Source organism: Camelus ferus, chromosome 12 (assembly GCF_009834535.1).
Source record: "Camelus ferus isolate YT-003-E chromosome 12, BCGSAC_Cfer_1.0, whole genome shotgun sequence".
NCBI classification, from domain to species: Eukaryota; Metazoa; Chordata; class Mammalia; order Artiodactyla; family Camelidae; genus Camelus; species Camelus ferus.
In genome coordinates this window covers 24,381,297-24,407,724 of record NC_045707.1, presented here as the reverse complement: position 1 = coordinate 24,407,724, position 26,428 = coordinate 24,381,297, and the positions used below count along the sequence as shown (strand labels likewise).

General features: G+C 35.9%; 1 long non-coding RNA gene across 1 annotated transcript; it reads left to right on the top strand.

Annotated features, from left to right (window-relative positions):
* Positions 1 to 750: 750 nt before the first annotated feature.
* On the top strand, positions 751 to 25,956 carry LOC116667641. Its single transcript, XR_004324569.1, has 3 exons — positions 751 to 857; positions 15,742 to 15,892; positions 23,390 to 25,956. It is a non-coding gene; the product is annotated as an uncharacterized LOC116667641 (long non-coding RNA).
* The last annotated feature ends 472 nt before the right edge of the window (positions 25,957 to 26,428 follow it).

The window sequence follows — 26,428 nt, the reverse complement described above, 5'->3', positions numbered from 1 at the left end:
AAGACATAGTCTTAAAGTGTCCATTACAGATATAAGTAAAGAAGATCTCAATTTCAGTCAGTCAGTCAACCCTTGGATGTTTTTAAGCTCTGCTAAAGCAGAGAACTAAAATGTTCACCATTGTGAATGTATATTTAAGGAAAAAAAATCACTATGACTGAAAAAAATTGAAATTTTATCAGGAAAAGTGTTCTTAATTTATAAAGTTGCAATACATTTATTTATTGTGGAAGCTTAAGTTTCATGTGTTTATGTTTAAAGATGGAATGTTTCAATTCATGTTGACATGTCTCAAGATAGACATAATAAACTTAATGAGAAGACAATGCCATTGAATCTGAGAGTAGAACTATCTGGCCTCTGTAATCTTAGTAAAATAAGAAGATTAAAGTCTAGTGATATTAAATTCTTCTATCTAGTAAATTTACAATATAAAAACTGGATTTAGCGATTAGAACTCTGAGCGAAAGTGTTGGAAGCTAGATGAGTATGGCAGTTAGGGTGCTTTGACTGTAAAATTTAAATAGCCTTAACTGGACTTTATTTGAAAATTTACTAATTTACTTAATAAGATTCTCACTTAACAAGAGGCTCGGAGAAAGACAGGAAAGGAGAACTCCAGGGTTGGTTTATTTCGTGACATGATAAGAAAATTAATGACTTGGTGTATTCTCATATCTCTGCTATACCACCCCGCTCCCCACCCCCGGTTCCCACATTTACTAGTGTTCCTTCTTGGTTGACCCACAGTTCCAGTGATCACACCCAGGGATGGTAGTGATGACCATCTTTAAAAGAGGGAAGCTCTGTATCTTCATTTTTAAAGAATGAAGAAATCTGCTCCAAGTGTTTCCTCAGTAAGTTTTCTTTCACGTATCATTGTCTAGAATTAATTGCCATGATTAGTTTAGACAATTTAGGATTCACTTGCTGGTACTAGAGGTGGGTCGGACTCTGAGTGCAAAGGAGGAGGGAAATCTGAACAAAATCAAAGCTTTTGGGTAGAAGTCAGGGGATGGAAAGAGGCGAGGTGGAGAATGGATTTTCATGGACCACCTCACGTGTATAGCACCATCCGCTGTTTTTAAATAAGATAAATAATTTTACAGGATGCTTTACATTATAATTATGAAAATAATCATCTAGATGAAATAAATATAGTGATAGACATTAGAAAAGTATTCGTTTTCTTACTGTTGGCCAAGACGCTGCTAGAAACTAGGAATAAAATGTTCTTTTGGTTCTGAGTGGTGTAGATGTTAAAGGTACCATTAAAATATTATTTTGCTATTTAGACTCTAAATGATTTTGCTTCCAGTTTGTAGTGCACTCAAAATTAATTTTTTTTTAAAAATCACATCGTAAGAAGACTGTTGCTTTTCCTGGTCCTGAGATATAGGAACACTTCCTGCAGAGGCTTCCTATACAGGGGACACTGGTGATTTAGGGGGCAATGTTACCACATGGAACTCAATACCTAAGACAAGAGGTCTCACATGATTGTTTTATAAAATATGCTTCAACTTGGCCAGTGGTATAAGGACCAATGACAATTTACACACACCCCTCCAAAGAGGGACAAAACAACATGGACAGATAGGCAGAACAACTGTCCGAAAGTCTTATTTCCTAAATAAACACTGGAGTATTAATAGGTTCCATCCAATAAGATCAGGAAATACTGAGGTAAAGGTAAGCAAAGCAAGTATCTCTCCTTAAGGACTTCTTAGAGCCTTTAATATGCTATAGTAACATAGTGTATTAATAAAATGATGCATGAATAAAAATAGCTAATATTGAAGAATTTACAAATGCCACATACTGGCATACAAGCCTTCAAGTATTTTACTTAATCAACAAAATAATCCTATGAGGTAAGTACTTGTACTTTTATTTTAAGATAAGAAATCTGAACCCAGCTAGAAGCCGAGCTGAGGGAAAGATTCAGTAGGAGGCAGGTGGACCTGTTCTGTCATAATTTCAAGAACCTGCTCAGATTCCAGAGCTGAATGTAGGGTTTCTAAGAATAAGACGGACATGTCTCTCAGAAAACAACTCTGGGTCTGTTCTAACACACACAACATGACAAAATAATTGTAACCTAGAACACTGTTAATCAGATGAGTCCATTACCAAAAAATACTTAATCTCAGTGAAGTATCTACACATCTGAGTAATAGGATGCTGTATTAAACAGATTTGCATTCCCAAGTTGTCAAATACTGGATGTTTTGTGTTGGATATTTAGATGTAAGCCCATTAAATGATACACATCCACAAAAGTTATTTTGATTTTTGGAGTAATGGATATATTTTCCAGAGTTAAGATTTTTATTTTTAGTATAAACATATGCTATCCATGTCTACACCAGCCTGGGTAGGCCAACCAAGAGTAACTTGTACATAAAAATGGTGAAATTGTAAAATTAATTAAAATAAACAAATCAGCACAGTTTGACCTACTCACAGTGATGTAGTCACAATGCAGACATTTATTACGATTTTACAGTGTTGTTTACCTTAAGGAACTTGCTGCTAATATAGTGGAAGAGTGGAAAAGTTTTTCTTCCTAGATTCTTTGGCTGGTCTAATAATTTAATTGATATAAGACAGATTAACGGGAGAAAAACAAATTTAATTTCGTATACACTGGAGGCCCATAAAAATATGAGGCCCAAAGGCAATCAAGCAATTGAGACGGATGCACCATCCTAAGCTGAGAAACGGGGTAGGAGCCTGAGGCTTCAAAGGGAAGGAGGGTTACTCACAGGGAGATGAGAACAGATGGGTGGTAATTAGACGTTTGCCCTGCCACGCTGATGAGTCTTCCAGATAAAAATGGTATCTTGGCTAGTTGCTCTCTTTCTGGACCAGGTCCCCTATTTAAATTCTTATTGGCTGAAGGGAGAGGTAAATTTTTTCCTGAATTTGCTGGGTCCTGTTTACCTTCAGCTCAAAATAATCCACATGCCAAAGTGGGGTTGCACATTCTTCTCCCCTTCAATAGAAGTGACCCTTCACGCATGACACCCCCAAATTCCAAATCTGCTATTGAGAGACAAGAGGAAAGATTAAAGTTATACAAGAGGCGCCCTATATATTAAATAATTACTGTTTGTTCTTTTAAGGGCTCCTAGGAAAAAAGCAAAAAGTGATTAAAAAAAAAAAACATAAACACACAGTTGCAAATAGGAAAAAAAAAAAGCAAAGTAAAATGAATATTCAAGACTTTGATACCCCTCGCAGCTTTGTAAAAGTATCCAGTATATTACCTTATGGAGGTAAAAAAAGAAATACAAGTGGATTAGATGTTTTGCTATTGGTCATATTAACATTCAATATGCTAACATTTGCTGTGTTGAATTGTAGAGGAATAAAATAGGCTGTCTTTACATGATTTAGAGCCATTAAAGTGCCAAATAACAAGGATGTATTTAAAACTTTTTTTTTTTTTTGTCAGTTTTAATCTTGAAAGTAGCTACGAACTGTGCCTTGGAGCATTAAACAATATTTAATCTGTGAAGACATGGCAAGCGGTAAATCCTCGCATAGCTTGGAAGGGAACATATGCTCTACAAGAGATACGTGTAAATATGTATATTCTGAGTTGGATTTCGTTTTCCATCTCAAGCTCTTTGGGGTGAATTGCATTTTGAATTTTAAGCATTTTGTTCGGCTTATTGCTGTACGTTCTCATGCTTCCACAATTACAACTTCTTACAGGCATTTTTTGGCAAGAAAATACCAGTTCTTGTTGTCACGTTAAATTGTCTGATGGAGAATTGTCCACTTCGTTGCTTCACTTCTTCCTCTCACGTTAGCTCCCTTTAAAAGAACTGTTTGAAGTTTGCTCTATACCAGCTTTATGCCAAGCTATTAGATGTTAATATTTGCTATATAAATTGGAATATGGTGTCTTCTGTGCATGGACTATTCTTTGTAGTGTGCCTTGATAATGGCACAATGTGAATACGCTGCTGGGATTCAATTTATATTAAGAGATTTCTGACTAAGTACTTTCTACAGGAAGATGATAATTCACATGGTTCTCTCTATAGGCATCTTACTATGCTATACTGAGGAATTTGGAGGGATTTTTTCCCCAGTTTTAGTGAGATATAACTGACATATAACCCTGTATAAATTTAATGCATACAGCATAATGATTTGACTTAACATACATCAGGAAAAGATTACTACAGTAAGTTTAGTGAACATTCATTATCTCATATACATACAAAAGGAAAAAGAAAATGTTTTCCCTTGTGTTGAGAACTCTTAGGACTTACTCTCTTAACAACTGTCACACGTAACATACAACAGTATTAATTATATTGATCATGTTGTACATTATATCCCATTACTTATTTATCTTATAACTGGAAGTTCGTCCCTTTTGCCCACCTTCACCACCATTCAAGGATATTACATTATCATTGACTATATTCTCCACACTGTACATCTCATCCCTGTGACTCATTTATTTTGTAACTGGAAGTTTAGGAATTTTCTTTAAATCGAAGTACAGTCAGTTTCAATGTGTCAGTTTCTGGTGTACAGCACAGTGTCCCAGTCATGCATATACGTACATATAGGAATTTCATGTCTTTAAATATGAAGTTTTTTCTCTCTTTTGAGTTTGCATGGCGGCTATTCAGTACTGCAACTGGGTCATCAGTAGCAATGTACATTATGTCAGAAAATACATTTAAAATTAATCTAAGAATAATTTGGAAGTTCAGGATTTACAGATACTAACTATTATGTATAAAATAGATAAGCAATAATGTCCTACTGTATAGCACAGGGAACTATATTCAATATCTTGTAATAACTATAATGAAAAAGAAGGCAAAAAGGAATATGTATGTATAACTGAATCGCTGTGCTGTACACCAGAAATGAACACAACATTGTAAACTGACTCTACTTCAATAAAATATTAATCTAAGAGTATGATGTCAGTTTAATTAATAGTGAACAATAGTACTGATAGTTTCAAATTGGGGACTTTTCCTCATAAGAGTTTACTCAACATTACATTTCCAGTGCCTTTGTTGTGTGCATATTCATATAAATAGCAAACTGAAACAAAATTCTGTTGACCTTTTCCAACTTCACCTGAGCATGAACTTTCTTATCAGTTCTTTTAAACATTGTACATAGATTTTTTTTAGAGTATGTTAGATTCAAGCATCTGATTTAGAGATTAACCTGCAGCTTAAAGTCACCTTGAGCTTTGAATGGTAAAAAAAAAAAAACAAAAAAAAACTGCGATGTTCCTCCTGAGATAACTGAGGTGATGTAAACTATAGCTTAAGTTGGAATGACTGCCTGACCCTCCCCCTTCTGGCTCTAATATTTTGGTAAAATTTATAAATTTTAACTGGTTTTCTCCACCAAAGTTCAGTGTATATTTTTGGTATTGAAAGCAAATTATAACACAAACTCCCTTGATTAATGGGAAAAAAAAAGAAATTTCCATGAGACGGGAAATTTCAGATAACTTTGGTCAAGAAGAGGTATATATCTGTCATATACATATATCTTCCCTGTCCCCATGTATCTGATGACACATCATGGAATATTGGCTACAATAAGTTGTCATGGTGTGTTTGCAATGATCTAACAGAAAATTTCCTTTGTGGGACTCTGGTGGAGGGACACCTCAAAGAGATAAAGAGAAATTTTTGAGAGACTTTGAGGAACTGTGAGAGGTTCATGGTTGGAAAAAGACGTGCTCTCTTAAAACTCCATGGACTGGAAAAGAACCAGATTGTTAAGGATTAACACTGATGGTTAATTGAGTTGCTTCTTACTCAGATATTCTTTGAGCTTAGAGACTATGGTGTTAGAGAGAAAAAACAAAACAGTGTGTTTAATAATTCTCAAGATCGCATTTAGGCCAACTAACACAGAAGTAAAAGGATAGTTCTCTGTCTAGGCACGGGTGGCCTGATCACTTGATCGGGGGACGCAGTGGTAGCATGTGGAAATCGCACAGCTAGGTTTGGAATCTCACTCCCAGCACTGCCATGCCCCAGTACTTCATGATTTGGTAAGAGGCAGAAGTGCATGGTATTATTTCCAAATATCTGTCCACTCAGGACATGACACAAACTGCCCCGGCCTAGAACACTGTCCGTGGTGCTGAGCACTGCCTTTCTCATCACTTTTGTCTCCTCTTCCAGGTGAGGTAGCGTGACTCAGGGCTCTAGCTCTGAAACTCCTACATCCCAAGAAACTCCTCAGTCCAGAAAAACAAATCTATCACCCTGACCCGTTTGCTAAGCTCTGGCCACTCTGCCCCCACAACTCTTCAAGCAATATTTCATCAAAAATCAACAATTTATTAAAATAAGAATAGCTAACAGATATTTACACTGTGCTGTATGCCAAGCTCTATTCTGAGCACTTTTACATCATTAACTACTTTAATCCTTAGAGTTTCAGAACAGTCTTGTGAGTACTTACTCTCTGTCAAAGGCGAGAAAAAGAGGCACAGAGGAAAAGGCAAAAACTTGCATAAGGTCGGACAGCTAGTAAACAGCAGAGTGGGAATCAAAGTCTGGCTCCGGACTCCTCCGACTTAGCCCTCATGGTGCTGCTCCTTGTACCCGTAACAAGCTTCTCCTCTGGGTTTTAATAAGATTACTTATATAAGGTTACGTCTCTATTTTCTTTTGCTACATTTATGATTGTTTATGTGTGTATGTATATGAGTTTTTCTATAACTTGTATGAATGTTTACTATGGTTATTGTTTGCTTTTATTATTTTATTTTACATTTAGCCTTTGTTCTAACTAGAATTTGTTCTTGTACAGGGTAAAGCAAACATCCAGTTTTTTTTTTTTTTTTTTCCCCTCAAATGCCTCTCCAAGTGGATCCATGCCAGTATACTGAAAATATTTCCTCCACTGTTTTGAAATACAGCCTTTATAATAACTAAATTTCCTCTGGTTCCTAATTAATTTTCTTGGGTTTTATGTTGATTACAAATAATAATACTTTTTTTCTCTCTTTCAAAAATATCTCATTCTTTTCTTGCCTATTTCACTGCCATCTACATTCAGAATAAAACAACCATGGTGGCAGTGGAAACCCTTATCTTTTTCCTAATTTTAATTTTGAAATATTTCTTATTTTTACTGTTCAGTTTTATATCTATACTTTTAACTTTACTTAAATTTTAAAAAATGAGTAATGTGTCATGAACTTCAAGTGTTTTTTGAGCATCTGTGGAAATTATTGGTTATTTTTATTTGACGTATTGATATGGTGAATTATAGCAAAGTTTTGCTAACACCAGTACCATGTAAGCATTTGTAAAATCACTCTGCATGGTTGTGTTTTGTGTTTCTTTTAATAAACACTATTTGATTCTATTTGTAAATATTTTATTTTGCCGTAGCATCATTGGCATCAATAAAACAGAAATTGGTCTATGGTTGGTTTTTACATTTATATAAATATAAATATAAGTTTTTAAAATCACTTTTAGAGTACGCTTGGTAAATAGTGTTTGGAAGCTTCCTTTCTCTAGGTTATGAAACAGTTTAAACCTTTGCAACTCGAAATGTGGTTTAACTATTGGTGTCAGCATCACCTGGGAGCTTGCTGGCATCTTCACTCTTACCCAGACTGAGTGAAGCAGAATCTGCATTCTGATAACATCCCTAGGTGACCTGCAAGTTTGAGAACAGATATTAATAATATAGGAACTGTATGTTTTTGAAGGCTTTATTCACCAGAGAAAAATGCCCTAGTGTTTATATTTGGAGAGGGCAAGGGGCAGCTGTTTGACAACTTTTCTCATTTTATAAACCAAAAGTTCATCTGTTTATTTAACTCATTCTAGAGTCACTGTTTAATTTATATTTTCCTAGAAAAAGACAAATCAAGATGCATATAGATTTAAGCTAAGTGTTCTCCTTTACTTCATGTTTTGCCATTTTTTTCTTCCTTTCTCATTCTAATTTTTCTTTTTTTTTTTTTTGCATTTGGGATCCCCCACCTTTATTCTAGATTATGTTACTTGTTTACTTTTTTTTTTTTTTTTCCAAGAAGCAGGCTTATATGTGTTGGTTAGTTTGATAGCTTTCCTGATCATCAATTTCTTTGTAAATATTCAGTTTCTTTTGGTTTCCTTACTTTTATTTTTTCCTAATTTAAGATGATAATGTCTAACTTATGTATTCCTATTCTTTTCTGTTTGTTTATGGTTTCTTATTTACACAGACTTTAATTAAATCCTTAAATGAAAGTACTATATTTTCATCACCAGTGTTTCCTAGCAATCTTTTAATTTCTGATCTCTCCTTTGACCAAATTGGTGGAGGGGGGAAAGGCAAGGATTCTTTTGAAATGGATGTGGCTGGATTTGGAGCGGTTTCATATCTGTCTTAGTTTTCTTTCACTTTGGTCGGGGAATGTGGTCCATTTTATTCAACAACATGGAACTTAAGAAAGTGTCCTTCCGGGCCTAATGTCTGGTCAATCTTTTATAGGAACTTGAAAAAGTGTTTTCTTTTCTCTTCAGATGTAGTTTAATGTGTGCATTTAGCTTATTTTATTTATTCCTAGTATTATTTGTACCCCCAACTGTTTTGTTTACTTGATCTGTCTTGGTTGGGAAGAGTAAACAAAAATAGTTGAGGATACAAATATTTTTCTATGACAGATTTGTTTATTTTTGCTTCTGTTTCTAGCAGGTTTTACTTTATAGATTTTGATTGTATGTTGTTTGGTGTAAAAATACTCACGTCAAAGAGTTTAGGCTTGTATTTTTCTGGATTTTGGATTTTTTTTATGATAAAGTATGCTTTTTTACTTAAAATGTTGCTGTAAATTCAACCTATGCATATATCGATGGTGCAATTACTGCTTTCTTATTGTTTATTTTTGAAATTTGCTTTATTATCTCTAGTTATGTTTGTACTTCACCTAGGGATTGCAATATAAATGTTTTAGATTTATCTTCTATAATTATGCTTGACTTTCATATATATATATATATAAAATCTGATAGTATTTATTTGCTAAATTAATTTCTCCTGGTAAGTTAATAATGGGATAAGCAATTTTGTTTTAATTCATCATCTTAATTTATATTAGATTTTCTGTTTTTCATTTTCTTGTGGCAAAACTCATATAAGGATATATTAAAAACTTCTATGCTTCCTCTTTATAATAGGTAAAGGAAACAGTGTATGTTTTTTCTTCTACAACTTTATTCTTTGACCTCCTGATATATTATTCACTGTGTAATTTTCATTTTGTTAAGGTTTATAACATTTACATTTTTTTCTGTTACCTTAACACCTGCTATTTGTGAGGCCACAGTCATATATTTAGACAGGTTTACTACTATGTCGCCATGCCTGAACTCATCATTTTCAAATATTTTTCAGCAGAATTTTATCATTGCTCAATTATGTAAGAGGAATTTATAGGTGCTACTTTTTTAAAAATTTTAGCATGTTTGAGCGTGCTTTTCTCTTTCTTTCTTTACTTGAAAACTTTACTTTTATGGTAAACTTTAAGACCTTAAAGTTTTTATGGACCTGTTATCACACTCACCTACCAGTGCATTTGGGGTGAAGGAGTCTGAGATTAGCTTGAAGTTTTTGTCCCTCTCCTATGTTAGTAGTTTGCCAGAGTGTCCAAAAGATTCTCCTACTGGAAAACAGGAGCTTTGCCAGAATGCATCTCAATACTGATAATTCTGTATCCACTCTTCCTGTGATGCAGCGTGGCTCTGAAGTCTGCCTACAATGCTGCACTTCATTTCAGAAAGATAATACAACCTTTCTTCAGAAATCAAACTATAAGGTTGATTTTATTTCAATCTGTTTCATTCTCATGGAAACCTTTTAGGCATACTTGTACACATTGGTTTTTATCTTGTATCAATTATTTCCTCTCTGGCCATTTCTAGCTCTTCATTGTCACTTCATTTTGATTTGTTTTTTTATCAAGCCCGTGTTTTATGCCTCTGAGAGTTTTCTGCAGTGTCTCTGCCAATGTTGTTGCCTTCTTTCAGTAATGACTTCTTTCTCTGCCCTTCAATTCCTGCACGTGGCCATATACTTAGTGCAAATTGTGTTGTGTTTGACAGCTGTATTTTGGAACAAATGATTGTTTTTTCTACGTGTGGCGTTATTGTCATTAGGAATGAAAATAGAGTAGAAAAATGTTTATTCCACCAATCCTGAATATAGTATATCCATTACCTTGAAGAAAATAAAAGATGAAAATCAAGAAGAGAAAAATCCCACTTCTACTGAAGACAGAGAACTTTGCGTTAGACTAACTCTCTCACCGAGAACAACTGCGAAAGCCAGAAAAAGCAGTAGGGGAACAGAAGAGAAGTAGCTTACGTTTTCATTTATTTCCTTTTACTCTCTGGCTTGCTGGTGTGACTGAGCATCTTCTAGTGATTGGACACTCCAGTTTCCTCTGTACATTGCTAGTTGGTGTCTGTTGCCCATTTTTTCCCCTGCTGTACACCCAGAGAATATAAAAGTTCTTCATATTCTAGATTACTAATCATCTGTCAATTAGATGTGTTGCAAATAGCTTCTCTCAGTCTGTAATCGGTTGTCATATGTCTTATGGTGTTGTTTTGGTAAAAATAAGTTTTAGATTATGAGCCTAGTCAAATATGCCAATCTTCTCTTTTATGGATTTTGTCCTTTACATCTTGTTAAAAAATCTACCTTTACTCTTAGGTTATAATGACATTTTCTATATCCCCTATATATGTTTAAATTAGTCTTAAGTTTTCATGAACTCTTTCTGGAATTTTTTAATAGGGTGAGAGGTAGAGATTCAGCTTTAAAATTTTTCCTATGGCTAACCAATTGACTTAATAATATTTGTTAAATAGTACATCCTTTCTGCACTGACCCATGATGGCACCTTTGACATATTCGAGCTGCCACAGATTCTTGGTTCCGGTTCTGAGCACTCACTTTTGTTCTGCTGGTCTAATTATTCATCACTACACCAAGTTCACACTGGTTTAAAAACAGTCTTCTAACTTCCACTGCTGTTTTAGAATTCCATTCCCTTTAATAATTCATTCAGCAAATAATAAGTACTTACTACATGCCTGGAAACATTCCAGGTGCTAGGGTGCCCTGATGAATCAGGCAAATTTTCCCTGTGAAGCTTGCATTCTGTGGAACAATAGATAATTGTCAAATATATAATACAGTGTTGGGTAATGATAGGTAATATACAGGAATATCAACTGAATAAGAGCAACAACGGGCTATGTTAAATAGATCGACAGAAAAGGGCTCTCTTTAGAGGGAGTATTTGATATGAGAATAAAATGAGGAAATAAGCCATGTGCTTATCCGTAATAAGAGTGTTTCAGGCAAAAGGAAGCAAATCCGAAGGCCCTGAGGTAGAAATGAATGTCTTTGATAAGCAGAAGTAAGGCTGGTTTTGCCAGAGATGAATACATAGGTGGGAAGAGGGGAAAAAATGGGACCAGAGAGGGAACCAGGGAACCTAATTGTCTAGGGCTTTGTAGGTTGTGGTAAGAATTCTGGGTTATTTTAAGTGTGTTCAAGAGACTTTGGCGCAAAGGACAGATATGATCAGTTACATATGTTAATAACATTCCTCAGGACGCTGCACGGAAGACCACTCAGAGGAGAGCAGAGGTGGGAGCAGGCGAGGTTAGGAAGTTACTTAAACAGTCTACCAGCAGATGGTGTGGCTTAGACTAGCATGTTAACAGTGGAGGCGGAGAGAAATTATTAGATTTACAATAGGTGTTCAAATGGAATACATATAACATCTCAGAGATTGTGAAATATGACTGCAAAAGAGTTTTTCTGAGCAGTTTCACTTCTGGGCTGAGAGAGACTGCAGGAAGAGCACATTTGGAGGTCGGGGGAGTGGGGAAATAAGCTCTATTTTGGGCCTCTTAAGTTTAAGGCATCTGTTGGAAGTGCAGGGGTAGACACTGAATAAACAGCTGAATATATGAGTTGGAGATCAGGAGAGAGGTGGACACCAATGGATACGGTCGCCTAGATGTGATTTTAGAGAGGAGAAGAGAAATGTGCTGGAGTCCTGAGTCTTTGCAATGTTCAGAAGTAGGGCAGAGGGAGCCAGTCCAGCCAGGGAGACTCAGGGAGCCAAGAAAGTCAGAGCAGGACGAAGCATGAAGTTGTCAGGAAGCCAAGTCAAGAAATTCCCTCAGGGAGCAGGTAGGACACCCACCATGTCAGACGTGCCTGAAAGTTGCCGCTAATACTTTAGACAAAGATGTATTCCACCCTTCCCATGGACAGTATTACTGAGGGGCATCAAGTTAAGATGGAGATAATACATCTCTGGCTGGAAGTCAATTAGGTGTTTTCCAAGAACGCCTTAGGAGACCCCCCGAAACACACAGCAACAAGAATAGAAGTCACAGCCTTCAGAACTGGTACACTGCCTGCTCTGTAATTTGCTCTACAGAACTTCATGATAGGAGGAGCCATGTATTTTAACAAATTAGCCCATCTGAAAGAACTGGTCTCTTGTGTCTGAAGAAAAGGTCCTTTCACAGATGGTGCTAAATTAAAGAACGTGAAATATTTTAACACCATCCTTATTGCCCAAAAAATAATGTTAACATTCCTTAAGTTTTTCATCCAAGGTGATCTGACTCCTTTCAACTTCTGTATCTTCATTTTCACATATTTTTTCTTTCTGTCTTATATATCTTATATTCTATACCCAGACACACTGATTTTAGCCACACTAAATTTGTTGTAATTTCATTTAAAAAATCTGTTCTTTTTGTCTCCTTTTCTACACATTTTTCTTTCAGAAATACTCTCATAATTTTGCTTTGAGAATTTAATAAGTCCCCAGAACTGCACCTGATCTAACACACATAGTAGACCCCACTTAGATAGCACTCTCTCAGTTTTGCTTCCTCAAACCTTCCAATGCCTTTCAGTACAAATTCAATGACAGCTTTTTCTGTGTAATTTCTGTGCTCATAAGGAAGTAGGTAGGGAAGCATAAAGGCCTCCCAGGCAGCAGATGACAGAGTGAGGAGGTCTCTCCTGCTTTGAATCTCACACATTTTCCGCTGATGGGAGTGACCTTTATCCACTTAGTTTATACTCATTGCCTACTCCATTCGTCATGCTGCTCACTAATTTATTTCTAGACCAAAAGGACCCATTCCATTCAAAAACAAACATCACCACTATTTTACCTCTGTCTCCTGTTAAGTGGATAAATGACTAGAACTGTGAAGGGCTAGGTGCTTTGACAAGTCCCTTTCATATAGAAAGAAGAACAATGTTAGGAAATAAATAATTTCCTAGGTAAGATCTTCCTAGAAATAGCAATAACTTTTTTGCCTTTGAGAACTTACATAAACCTTAAAGAAACTACCCTTTATCTGAATCAAAGTAGAAGGGAATCATTTAATGAGAGAGCTGCTTTATTCTCAATTACAAAAACAGGAGTTGGGAAACAGCCCCATAACTAGATGCAGGAAATTTGATAAAAGTAAAAACAAAATAAGAGTACACAATATAACTAAATGACACCAAACCTAATCTGACCAGAGAAGATGTGTCATAGACATTCCAAACTTACTATAACGGCAGCATCAGCGACAGGTGACCATCAGTCCAGGGGTCTCATTTCGTGGAGATGCTTCACACAGAAATGGTAAGCGCTGACTCATCACGCCTCGCGCCTCACCCCCCCCCCCCCCCCGCCAACTCCCCACATACCTCGGTAACACAGTGTTGCCCTTCATTTGAAAGGATTTATTTTCATTAAAATGTTCTTTTAATTCAAATATGTTATAAATAGTCTCGTCCTTTTACCAATTTTTAATACAATTTTAAAAAGCACAGTTCTCTTTGGCAGGTTGATAATAGTTGCCTACTACGTTGAACCATCAGTAATGACAGTTTCTTTTATGGTATTTATCTGAGAAATTATGCTATTAATTCATGGATTGTATTTGGTGTTCTGATTTAAGGGGTGATGCAGACGTGATACTGGGAAAGTAAAATGAATCTGTTGCTCGTATATTTTTAAGTGAAGGGCTAAGTAGCTTCAGTAACTGTGCATTTATTCAAGTAACTGCTTACATGCTCCTCTGAATTTCCTTTAATTTCATGACACCATCAATAAATATGGAGCAAAGACACTAATTGTTTATAATGAGATACATTTGGCCACATCTAATGGCCAGGAGGAAAGAAAAAACTATGTTTGTGGAATTATCCTACTAAAAAATTGAATGTTTCTGATTTAATCCTGGGTTTTTTTCTTTTTTTTAGCATATATTTATGGAATGTTCCTTTTTCTTGTTAACCTGAATTTGAGGTTCATGAATGGGAGATTTTCTTAATCTTTTATTCATAAAACTTGGTACCACAGTGCCTGGCACAAAGGAGACATTTTTGTTGAAAGAACAAACTTGTAATTTACATGTGTACATGAAATTTGATTGATGATAATTGTGACCAATGCATTTTTAAGGAGGACCAGTAGCAGGAATCTTACGGGAACCCGTTAGGGCTCCCATATGCCTTTATTCATCAGATTTACAAAAATGGGCTTAATATCCTGAGTACCTATTCTTTCTACACCAGCAATATGTCATTTTCTGGATATCACCTCTAAATGTTTATTTGTTTTTATTAAGAAATGTAATGAAAATTAATTATTTTTTAAGGAACCACTTCTATCCTCAATCAGCTGGGTCTAATCTTTTGTTATATATTTGTTCTCCATTGTTATCTTATAGATTTTTTTTTCCACATTTGGACAAAAACACCACAATGCTATCGATAAAGTCTCACAATACAAAAACATTTTAAGGTTTAGTTAAAGTATTGCCCTCTTTGCCGTGAGAATTAGGGCTGGGTGGCTGCCTGCCACTCTTCTAAGAGGCACCATGAAGTCAGCATAACTAGACTGAGCTGGTTCCAGCGACATCCAGTTCCCGCTGTGCCCCGGCAGTCAGTGATAATCCTGGCTTCTTTCCCATCAGTGTCAGTGGTTCACATTCTAGTGACTGAAGTGCTACATGTAGGTATGCAAATCATCACATTTGGTCACTTGAGAAAACCAACTGATTGCTCTCTCATGGTATCCTAGTATTTAACCGGCTGACGAAATATTTATTGAGTGTTATACTATGAGACAGAGTCAACACTTCATTGGTTGAGTCTATGAAATTGCCATTAAAAATATTACCAAGAGTTTCTCTGCCTCTAACAATAGATGAGTGTAATGAGACAATCCAAAAATTATTATAGGAACAAGTAAAATGTCACAGATGTCATAAATAGGTATATGATGGCAGGGGGACAGGGGAGAAAATAAATCACATTTCTTTGCTGTTGGTGTTGGCTAGGGAAGTGTAATACTGCATTGAGTTGTGCCTGGAAGGTTGGGTAGGATTTACAGGTGGAAGTTTAGGAAGATGTATTTCATGGAAGTAAACTGGTACCTCATCTATGGAGGTATTGATTAGATGGCTGAAATTTTATTCTCTGTGCATAAAGGGGGAATACGGTTTTACTACTGTTTACAAAACATCCCTACACATTTGGGGAAATTATGGAATCCATCGCTTAAATTATTGATTTTTCTGGGCTGGTTCCATTAAGGAAAACTTAGTAACTTCCAACCAGAAAGTTACTGAGCAGCTTTACAATCCAAATCTAATCATTTCCTTTTTTTCCTGCCTATAGGTAGACTGTCTAATTGTTCCAAATCAAGGTTAGGAGAGGAACAGAAGGATAATTTCAGTTCCGTCAGTTTTGCTATTTGTGAGGTCTGGTAAACGTTCTGGTGCAGAAGGTGATGGGGAGTAATGCACTTCGGTAATTGTCTATGATAATGGTAAGTGGCACAGTGCTGCATCTGGGGCTGTTTCTGGGACTCCAGGATTATATTTCTGTATCAAAAATAGCTTTATGTGAGTTCCATGGGTTAAAGAGTCCCTACACACATCTGTATATGTTAATTTTCCATGCGGCAACCTTTCTGCTTTTCAGGGGATAGATGAGAGCTATTTTAAAATCTTTATTTATGTTCCCCAAACAGACTTCCCTGAAAAAAAAAAAAAAATGAGCTGTGCTCGTAAGCATCCAACAATGGATGTTTGCTTTTGTCCTTTAAGTACTACTTTAAAGTTTCCTGACGTTTTGAGCTCAACTTTTGGCTGTTTGCAATTTTATCGTGGGGGTCAGCGTTTTCCAAGTGGTTGTGTTCTATCCAATTGACTGAAATATTCAGAATCCTTTACAGCTTAAGGACATCCTGAAATTCTTTACTGAAGGACATTAAGTACATGGAAAGGCAGCCCACGTTTACAGAGGAGGAGAGCATTGTTGAAAGATGCCACTTCCCCCAAGTTTACTTATTAAATTTTAAAACATATTAAAGTTCTAGTAGGTTTATTCATAGGAATTAATCAATTGATATTAAAGATCAAGGTGCTGAACTTAGCCAAGACTGTTGCGAAGAAGGATGAGGAGGAAATAGGAAGAGAAAGGGTCTGCCCTACAAAATACAGAAACTTATCATAAAGCTATGGTTCTTAAAAGCTTGTGTTACTGGCACAGGGATAGACAAACTGACAACTGAAACAGACGCATATCGTGTCTCTGTGCAATTTTATCAGGTAACAGAGGGGATGTAGTGAGGTACAGTTCAGAGGTGGGATTATTGAACAACTGGGCTTGAATTTATAGTTACCCACGTAGGAAAGAAAAAGAGAATAAATCTCTCGTTCACATCATCACAAAAATCAACTCTAAATGGATTAGTAGCTCCTAGTACAAAGGCATAAATTTTTTAATTTTAGAAGAAAGTATATTAATGTATTTCTTAATTTGTGATAAGGAATGATTTTTTAAAACAAGGCACAGACGTGCCAACCACAAAATAATAACTAATAAATTTTGCTGTGCTAAAATTAAGAACTTTTACCCATCGAAAGTGACCTTAAGGTGAAAAAAGCAATGTGAAAAGATTTTTTTTTTAAACAAACAGAAAAGTGGGCAAAACATGAATAGGCATTTCACAGAAGAGTAGATATATGTGACCAATAAATATAAAAAAGACATATGTCACATCATCAGTAATAATTGGGGAGCATGCAGATCAAGTCCTTGAAATGTTCATTTTATAAGCATTGATTGTAAAAATTTAAATCCCAAGACTTAGAATAGATAAATATTCTAGGCACCACTGTTCATAGTAACAAATAAGTGGAAACAATCCAAACACTCATCAACAGGATGAATAAAATAATTTGTGTTATAGTCACAAACTGGAATATTTAAAAGATGTCAAAATTCATAAACTACAAGAAAAATAAATAACATGTATGATTATATATTATTATGGAAATGATTTTGAGAAATTATTTTTTCTGGTATATATAAAAACATAAAGGAATGTAGATGATAAATACAACATTTTAAGTATTGGTTACCTGGCTTGGGGAGAGGAGGCAGATGGGGTTCAGATGATGTAAGCCAGAAGAGCGTCTGTGGGCTGTAAGTTATTTAGAAATATTTGAAATATTTGGATGGATTCTACCTTCGTAGTTGCTCATTAAAGTATTAAATATATAAATAAAAAGGAAGACCACACATAGACAAATGAGCATGCTGCACGCTGAATACAGGTTATGATTAAATCAAGCCGTGACTCTGGGCTCCAAGAGAAAAATAAATTATGCATTTGCAGCTTACAGAATTCAAGAAAAACAAAAATCTCAGATTGAAAAAGTTCTTAGAGTATGAAATGGGGCGAGGGGAATGTGGAGAAACTCACACATTTATTTTAAATTTAAAAATATTAAAGGAAGATAATTTCTGAAAGCTCATAGAAAGACGAGACTGCTCACAGAGAAATTACGTACAGCTTGACTGCACGCTGTTCGACAGCAATAGAGACTCCAAAAAGCCTACATTACAAGGAAGTGTGTCCTCTAAGAACGCACACTGATAATATTTTTGGAGGATATAATCCCACACAAAACATGTTAAGGGAATGCTGTAAGAGATAGATGAGCTAATTGTGATCAGTTTGAGGGGGAAGGTCATTGTGGCTTAAAAAAAGTTGTCAAGCAAAAGAAAAAGCAGACAAAAGAGATAATCAAAAGAACATGAGAGCATATTAACTAGAGTATCTGTCTTTCTGGGAAGATTTTATCTGAAGGAAAGCAGAAAAGATTAAAACAAAAATCAGTAAATAAATAAATAAATAAATAAATAAATAAATAAATAAATAAATAACATTTAAAAGGTATAAAATAAGAGAGCAGAAATAATTTCTCATATGATGGATATTATAATAAATAAAATGGATTAAACTCACCAACTGAAAGATAAGTGATTAGATTGGATAAACAAGCTGATATAGCAATATGGTATCTTCAAGAAAAATGGTTAAAACAGGGAGAGAAGACCTTGACATGACTGGGAGGTCAAGGGAGGATTTTGAATTTCTTACTCTTTTTGAAAATATAAGGCATTTGAGAAATTCGGTTTATGTGTACAAGGAAGGAAGCAGGGGAGAAGTATTCAGTGTTCAAGAGGGACAGTAGAATCAAATAAGCAAGTTTCAGAGGAGATAAGAAATGATGTAAAGGAAGAACATTGAACAGATAAGTCCTAAGAAGGGGGCCAGCATACTCTTCTTTCTGATGCAAAGAGCGAAGTGGGGAGAGTGTAGGGAAATGGAATTACTTTGAGGAGGTAAAGTACTTTCCCTCACAGGTCTCTGAATTCTGTGGATCAAAGAGTCAAAATAATCTACCAAAGGGGAAGATAGGAAAATTAGAGTTAACCGACCACAAAGAGCATAATTTTGGAAAATAAATTGTAGAAATATTATGAAGATTCAACAGAAGACAAGTAAGTGGCAACTGAGTTGAGCTAGGATGAACCTACAGAGAAAGATGAGAAGTTCTTCATTTTCTCAAGTGCTGTTAGAAAACCTGAGAGTGGAGACAGGCTGCAGTTTTCAAATTATAATCACATAAAGCTGGAGGGAGAGTGAGAGGAGATGGTACAGGGGTTCTTGAAGTAGTTACTGTCAAGATCGACTGGCATCTAGACAAGTGAGGAAAGCAAATAAATCCAGAAGCAGCTAATGGATGGGGGGAGCAGACAGGGACTGAGGAAATGAAAGTTTAATGAGGCCAAGGAGTTGGTTTAAAAGTAGTAAGTCAGAGAGGGAAGGGAAGTTGAGATCACAAGATGGAAGTTTCACAGAGCTCTTCCAGCATGTGAATATCTCCGTTAACATGTGTGTTGGGAGGAGGATTTTGGAATTGAAGAGTTAAAAACTTACTAGGCAAACAGGTTAGAAAAGTTAGTTACGTAATGAAGTCAGGGGGTTTATGAACGAGACGCCTTTTTGTGTCACTGAAAGGGGGGTTTTAAAAATTACCTCTGGAAAGATATGAAAAGAAAATCAAATTTCAGAGACCCTCCCTTTTATTCGATATATTTCCAATAAATTCCTTTTTTCAGAGTAACTCATCCCCCAAACTTCAAAATGTGATAGCTTTGTTGGAGTAATTAATTACATTTACAACGGCTTGATGTGTTTAATTTAAATTCCCCAGAGTTAAAATGAAGATATTGGTTTAGGAAGGTGGCATTTGAAAGCAGCATAAACTGTGAAGAGGTGTGCATTCAGTGTGGAAGTCAGTCTGCCTGTCTCTTATCTTGAAGGTAATTAGAGTTCCCCAAAGACAGAAAATCAATGCATTCTAAATGAGAATAACTTAGTTGTTATTGCATCAAGTAAGCATAACAACACCAGAAGGATCTTTAGAACTGTGCATATTCTCATCATCTTCCTTAAAAATAATGTTTATAGCACTGTCAGATTACAAGCGTTCCATTAAAAATGCTAACGAGACACGATGACACAAAATCAATACGGCAAAGCCTCGGTTGGTACTTTAATGCTCTGTGTAAAGTAATTGTTTCTGAGTAACAACTCCATTTAAAGTAAGTTAACATCTTTCTTTTACCTGGAGACTTTCTTCCTTATAACATTCCTTGACAATATTCAGTCTCCTCAAGATTCACGTTCTGAGGAATGCTACCATTGCTCAGGACCTGTCTCCCAGCAGAGATGGCCATTACCAGCCACAACTGTGGAAGGGCTTGAATGAACGCCATGGGAGAGAGTGTCTTTAAGAACGTGCACAGCCAGGACAGGACCCGCAGGGCACATTCTGACAGGGATGCAGGAGTAGAGTGAACCCTGCAGCCAAAAGTAAGCCCAAATTTGATATTTTCCAAAATCATGAGCAACTGTCTCTCCTTTAGCAAGCCTTCTCTTGCATGTGTACTTCACTGAAGTCAAATCCCTCTGGATAAATACAATGTATTGCTTAAGAAGGCTTATTCTACCTTATGCAGATATAATGTATTGCATAAGCCCTGCACAGCGCATATTATTATTTGTAGCCTGTTTCCTTGTTCTTTGCCATCGGTGTTCATTTATTCAGTAACTGTCTACACAGACAATTGATGTGGCAGGACCTGGGGCTACAATGGTGATCATGGTCTCTACCTTCACGGATCTTAGTGCACAGGGAGAAGTCAGCATGAAATAAGTAAGTCAAAACCTTAATAAATAACTCTGCCATAGAGAGAGAATGAAATTATGCCCTTTGCAACAGCATGGGTGGACCTGGAGATAATCACACAAAATGAAGTCAGTCAGACAGGGAAAGACAAATATATAAAATCATTTATATCTGAAATCTAAAAAAATGACACAAATGAACTTATTTACAAAACAGAAGGAGACTCACGGACATACAAACTTACAGTTACCAAAGGGAAAAGGGTGGGGAAGAATAAATTAGGAGTTTGAGATTAGCAGATACAAACTACTATATATAAAATAAATAAACAACAAGACCATAATAGGAGAGAATATGAAAAAAGAATATATATGTTTAGCTGAATAACTATGCTGTACACCAGAAATCAACACAGCATTGTAAATCAACTGTACCTCAATTTTAAAAAGTTTAATAATAATTTTGCCATGAGTATTTTATAATTTATATTAATAAATTAATAAATAGAATTATACCAAATGATATGAAGAAAATGAATAAGATTTTCTAAAAAGGAAATACAACGTGGTAGAAATACCTAATTTAGATAGAAAGTAAGGAATATATCTCTGAGTAAGATTTAATTAAACTGAGATTGAAAAACAAGTAAAAGTGAGTCATTGGAAATGTGGGGTGAAGTGTTGGAATAGGTGGTAATTGAATTGTCCAGGAAAAAGATCAGCATGTGCAAAGATCCTGTGGTAGGAGTTAACAACATACTGGAGGAAAGGAAGAAGTACCACAAAGAAAATAAAACATGGAACAAGATGAAGCTAGTGAGGTGGCAGACCAACAGGATAAAGGTAAATTATGGCTAAGGTAAAATAAAGCTAAGCAGCCCAGTGCATCCTCTTTTCCACATAAGACACTCATTTTCTGTTTTTTTTGTATCTTCACACTCATATGATGACCAACAAGTTCCTTCTCCTTTTGTAGGCAAGTTCTCCTCTGCAAAATCCCCATCAGAGATATGTGTATGTCAGCGTAGTTGTTAGTAGACATACTAAAGAAAAGTGAGGACACTAATTGATAATTTTAATGAAAAAATCACATGAATATTCTTCTTTTTTTAAAGTAGTTTGAAAGCCCTCTGAACTTTCTTGTGGAGTGTGTGTCTGTGTGTGGTGAGTCTCAGAAAGGGAGAATGTGTCATTCTCAGAACAAGAGCCATTAATACTACATTAATGCAACACATTACACCCCCCGGCTGAACTGAACGGAACGTATTTTGAAATAACTTTCACCTACGGTAAAGTTTATAAACAATGATGAAATAGTTTAGCTGTAATTATGGAAAGCCATTTGGAAAATTCTTCAGATGTTTAGATAATAAGAGAAAATATTATTTAAAAATCAAACTAATTATCACTCTGAAGGGATAACCTATTTCACATTAAAGGGAAAATAAATCACTGCACTACTGCCTCTAATTCAGAGTGTGACAGGGATGAGAGAATAGAGAAAAGTGAGCTGTCAGAGCTTCTGCCGGCTTTTGCATGCTACAGAGAGGGAAGAATGGGCGTAAACAGCCCATTGTTTTAGCAAAGGTGTGGAGCCTTGGGAAACGTAAAATTATGCCTGGAGTCATGCCACGTGTGATTTAGAGGACTAACTTGTTCAGCATAACAAAGTGCTTTGAGTATCTGTGAAGGAACCCAAAGGTGGGGGTTAACGAAGAGCCAAAACTGGGTTTTTATCAGTCTTGGGAGGAAAAGGGGATGAAAAACTCCAAGACAGGAAACCACTGTTTTCCTCAAACCTTTAGTGAAATTCGCTTTTCCCACAAGTGCTATGTGTGAAGTTCTTTTTCATGTGTCTGTATGTATGTGTGTGCCCCTGTGTGTTTGTAGGGAACCTTATAAAGAGATTGACGTCCATGTTCATGTAAGAACAGAGGGAGAATGACAGCCAGGCACTGTGAGACGCAAGTGAAATGAGTAGTTCAGATGTCAGGAAACTCAGAAGCAGAATTCATTCTGAAAATGGAAAGCTCCTGGAAATTAACAGAAATCTTGCGTAGGGGCTTAGAATGGTGACAGAATATGGGTTGGGACAGTCAAATCATCTTTTTCATTTTTAATTTCAAAGGAGAGAGCAACAGTTGAGTTTCAATAATCAATAAATAATGCAAACTAGTAAGCTAGAATTAAATTAGTCCTCTGGCCAAAAGAAGAGCTATCTTAAGGACAAAGCATATATCATAATCATAGATTTACTTTCCCACCCTCAGTAAAATTTCACTTCCCCATGAAACACTCCTCTCAGAGCAAGTAACTCAGCTACATCTTCGTTTCACAAAGCTAATCATAGTCTTACTATGTGATCCAGCAATCATGCTCCAAGTTATTTACCCAAACGAACTGAAAACTTGCAAATAGATAGAAACCTGCGCACAACTGTTTTGTAGCAGCTTTATTTATAATTGCCAAAACTGGGCGTTTAAAAATGATTGCTGCTTTCTCTGCTTTTACTTAAATAGATATGGAAACTGCAGAATCAAGTGAGGGCAAGCAGAGCTAGTGTTCTACTTGGGACACTTGGGAACGACATATGCATTCAGAGCAAAGGAGAGGAAGCTGAGGTCCTAGCCGGAGGGAAGGAATTTTAAGTTGAGTCTGTTGGTTACTGAGCTATTATCTTTCTGCTTCAATCTTTCCCGCCCTTTCTGCTACGTGGGTGACTTTTTGTTACTTTTTGGAGACTACTGTCAATTGCACATTTCTCTTCCCTTCCAGATTCTAAACAATTACGAGAAGAAAAAGCAGGAACCAAAATATCAGTTCTATAAAAGATAAATTAGAAAGGAAAGCATTGGACTTGTAGTCAAGAATGAAGAATCTCCTCTCCCTTTGCCGCTGATCAAAGATAACCCTCCTCCACTAAGCGCCTGCATTCCCCACTCAGATGCACATGAAGAAGCTGGAATGCAGAAAGCAGCTGGCTGCACATGCCGTTGGCTGGATGTGCAGGACCAGGCCGCCATGTGTTACGGTATTAAGTGTAAGAAACGACGAAACCAGAGAGCAAGACATGAGACAGAGGCACGTCAGTGCTGATAAAAATCTCACTCCAGGGAACCAAACCAATGTGGTTCAAAGTGACTTATTCCCAAGTTATCCTTCTGGTCTGCGCTAGTCTGTTGCCCATTGATACCGTAATTCTCCAGTTTTCCCCAGAAAAATAATGCATTCTCTTTGCCTGGAAAGATGGTTGATTTTATCAGTCATGTGAAATTAGGGTACCAAGAATTATTACTATACATTAAGACTATTTCTTCTGGTTGATTTTTTAAAGGGAAACCATAATTGAAGATTTCACTGTTTAAACTAATTGGAACTTATTTCCTAGGCTAAAATCTATACACGTGATGTCTTTTGTGATTGGCTCATTTATTTAATTGGAGTCTAGTAATCAGTACTTGTTTGAACCTCACAGGTATTTAGCATGTGCATACTTCATTATCCTGTTCCAGTCAATTGAAACATCTGTTTGGGTAAAGCGAACAGTACTCCCCAGGGTCCAAGTGGGTAGCAGTCCTAAGTAAGTCGCTGTAGTTAAACTTGTCACTTTGTCACTTACTTCCAAAAATAGATACCAGCTAGTTATTGAAACAACAGTCCACCAAATCAGATCTGTTACTTCCAAAGCATCTGCCACAAGGAATTTATTCCGTAATAAAAGCCTTTAGGTCTTTTGAACATTGCATGTTTCACCATTTAAATTATATTGAATATCATGTCATTATCTATGACATCCTATTACTGTGACAATTCCAAATATCATTCTTGGTTATATGAGTTATTTTTCAATTTATTATGAGCTAAGATATTTTTAGTTTGTAGAAGGAAAAACACGAACATTTAAGTTATACTTAAGTATCTAATAAATACTTTATTTGAGGTATTCTAAATGTGTGCCGAGGCCCTAATTTCTAGCGATTATATACTCAGTATCAGAAATCAAATTGGACAAGATTAGACTACCAATCAGGCCATAACAAAAGTGTTAATAATATAGGATTTTGATTAAAGTCGTCCTATTTGATTGACTCCTCGAAACCATGTTTTTCTCAAAAGAGTCGTCAGTTAGAAAATATAGATTTATTTGTTCTAAAATAGCCATAATAACTAATTTAATAAATTAGCCAAATATTGTTCTGCACACAACTAAAGACAAAATTTGTATATGTATATGTCTCGTATTCTTGTTGCTTTCAGGTAAGTGAAGGTCATTATAAAAGCATTAGCTGGAAATCTCTGTATATCCTTCTTTAATATCCACTAAATAAGAAGGAGAGAAAACCTAGGTGGCTATTTTAAAAGCTACATACAGAAAAATAAAAGTGTCATCTGTAAACCAGTGTAGCCAGAGATCCTTGGTATCTGAAAGCTCTTCTAATGATTCACAGTCAATGAAATTGCAGCAAACATATGAAGTATTTTCACTTATAAACCCCAAATATTAATTGTTGACACACGAACCTTAGAGAGTTTCTGAAAAATATGCTTATGAGAATGTACAAGTATTTACAGAACGCTCCAGGACCCAGGTTACCATCCTACACATCTTCCCTAACTTTTCATACACTACATCTCATTTTCTCAGGCCACCTTCAGAACATCGTTATTGCCTTTTTATTTACTGTTTTGAAATCATTTCTTCTTCTGCTTTCTGTTCCCCCCATTATTGTTGCTAATGATGATTATTCCAGCAAATAGTTTTTTTTATTTTAAAAAATACCTATGTAAAAGTAGCTATCACATTTTGACAATCATTGTTATTTGATGTGCTAGAGAAATGCCAAGATCATTTCATTATATAAAAAATTGACAAATAATATTGATAGACAGCCATTGCAAAGGGCAAGCTCATATGAATAAAAATCCTAACTTACCAATCATCATTTTTAAAGGGCAGTTCAGTGCCAGAAAAAAGAAGTTAAATTATTCTAGTTCGCAACTGATTCCTTAACAATGCTTGTTAAGTAACATCCATACTTTCAGGGAGAAAAAATAAGTTAATCTTTTTTCATTACATTTTAAAGAATCTGAGGCACATATTTAACTAATTTGCATGGCCAATAAAAAGTAGTGGGTTTTAAATATTATTTTATTAAGTCATATAGTTACCATAATGTAAAATTGAAAATCTAACTTTTAAAATATCGATTTTACTTGATACCTGTCGTGGCTTCAGGAGCTTTACTCCACATCAGGGAATCCCTTATAATAATGACCCACCACACGTAAATTCCAGTCTCTCAGGTTCTGTGTTTCAGTTCTTCGATTTCAACTTCCGTGATCCAAGCCTCACAAATCATAGTTAAGTGGGCAGTCTCTGGATGGTCACCACTGTGTCAGGGGCCACTCCTGGTCCAGTTAGCCATTGGTGTAGGGTCTTGTGATGTGAAGTACACCTGCTGCCCTTCAGAAGGCTCAGAGAAGGGCGGGCTTCTGAGGCGCATCGGGCCAGTCAGCATTTAAACTGGGCCTCTATCATTTCTTTGCAAGGCAGTGTCATGCCGTGGAACAGAATGGAGTGCTGATTACAGCAGCCCTGCATTTGATTCCGAGCTTTGTGACCTTGAGCAAGTTCCTTAAACTCTGAGCTGTAGTTTGCTTATCTATAATAAACTCCCTGATTTTAGGCAAGTTACTTAACTTTTCAATACCACAGTTTCTTCATCAGTAAAGACCATCGGTATGTACGACACTTTTTATGAATTAATTGATTTATACACAGTGCTTAGCAGAGGCTCTGGCATACAAGAAAGC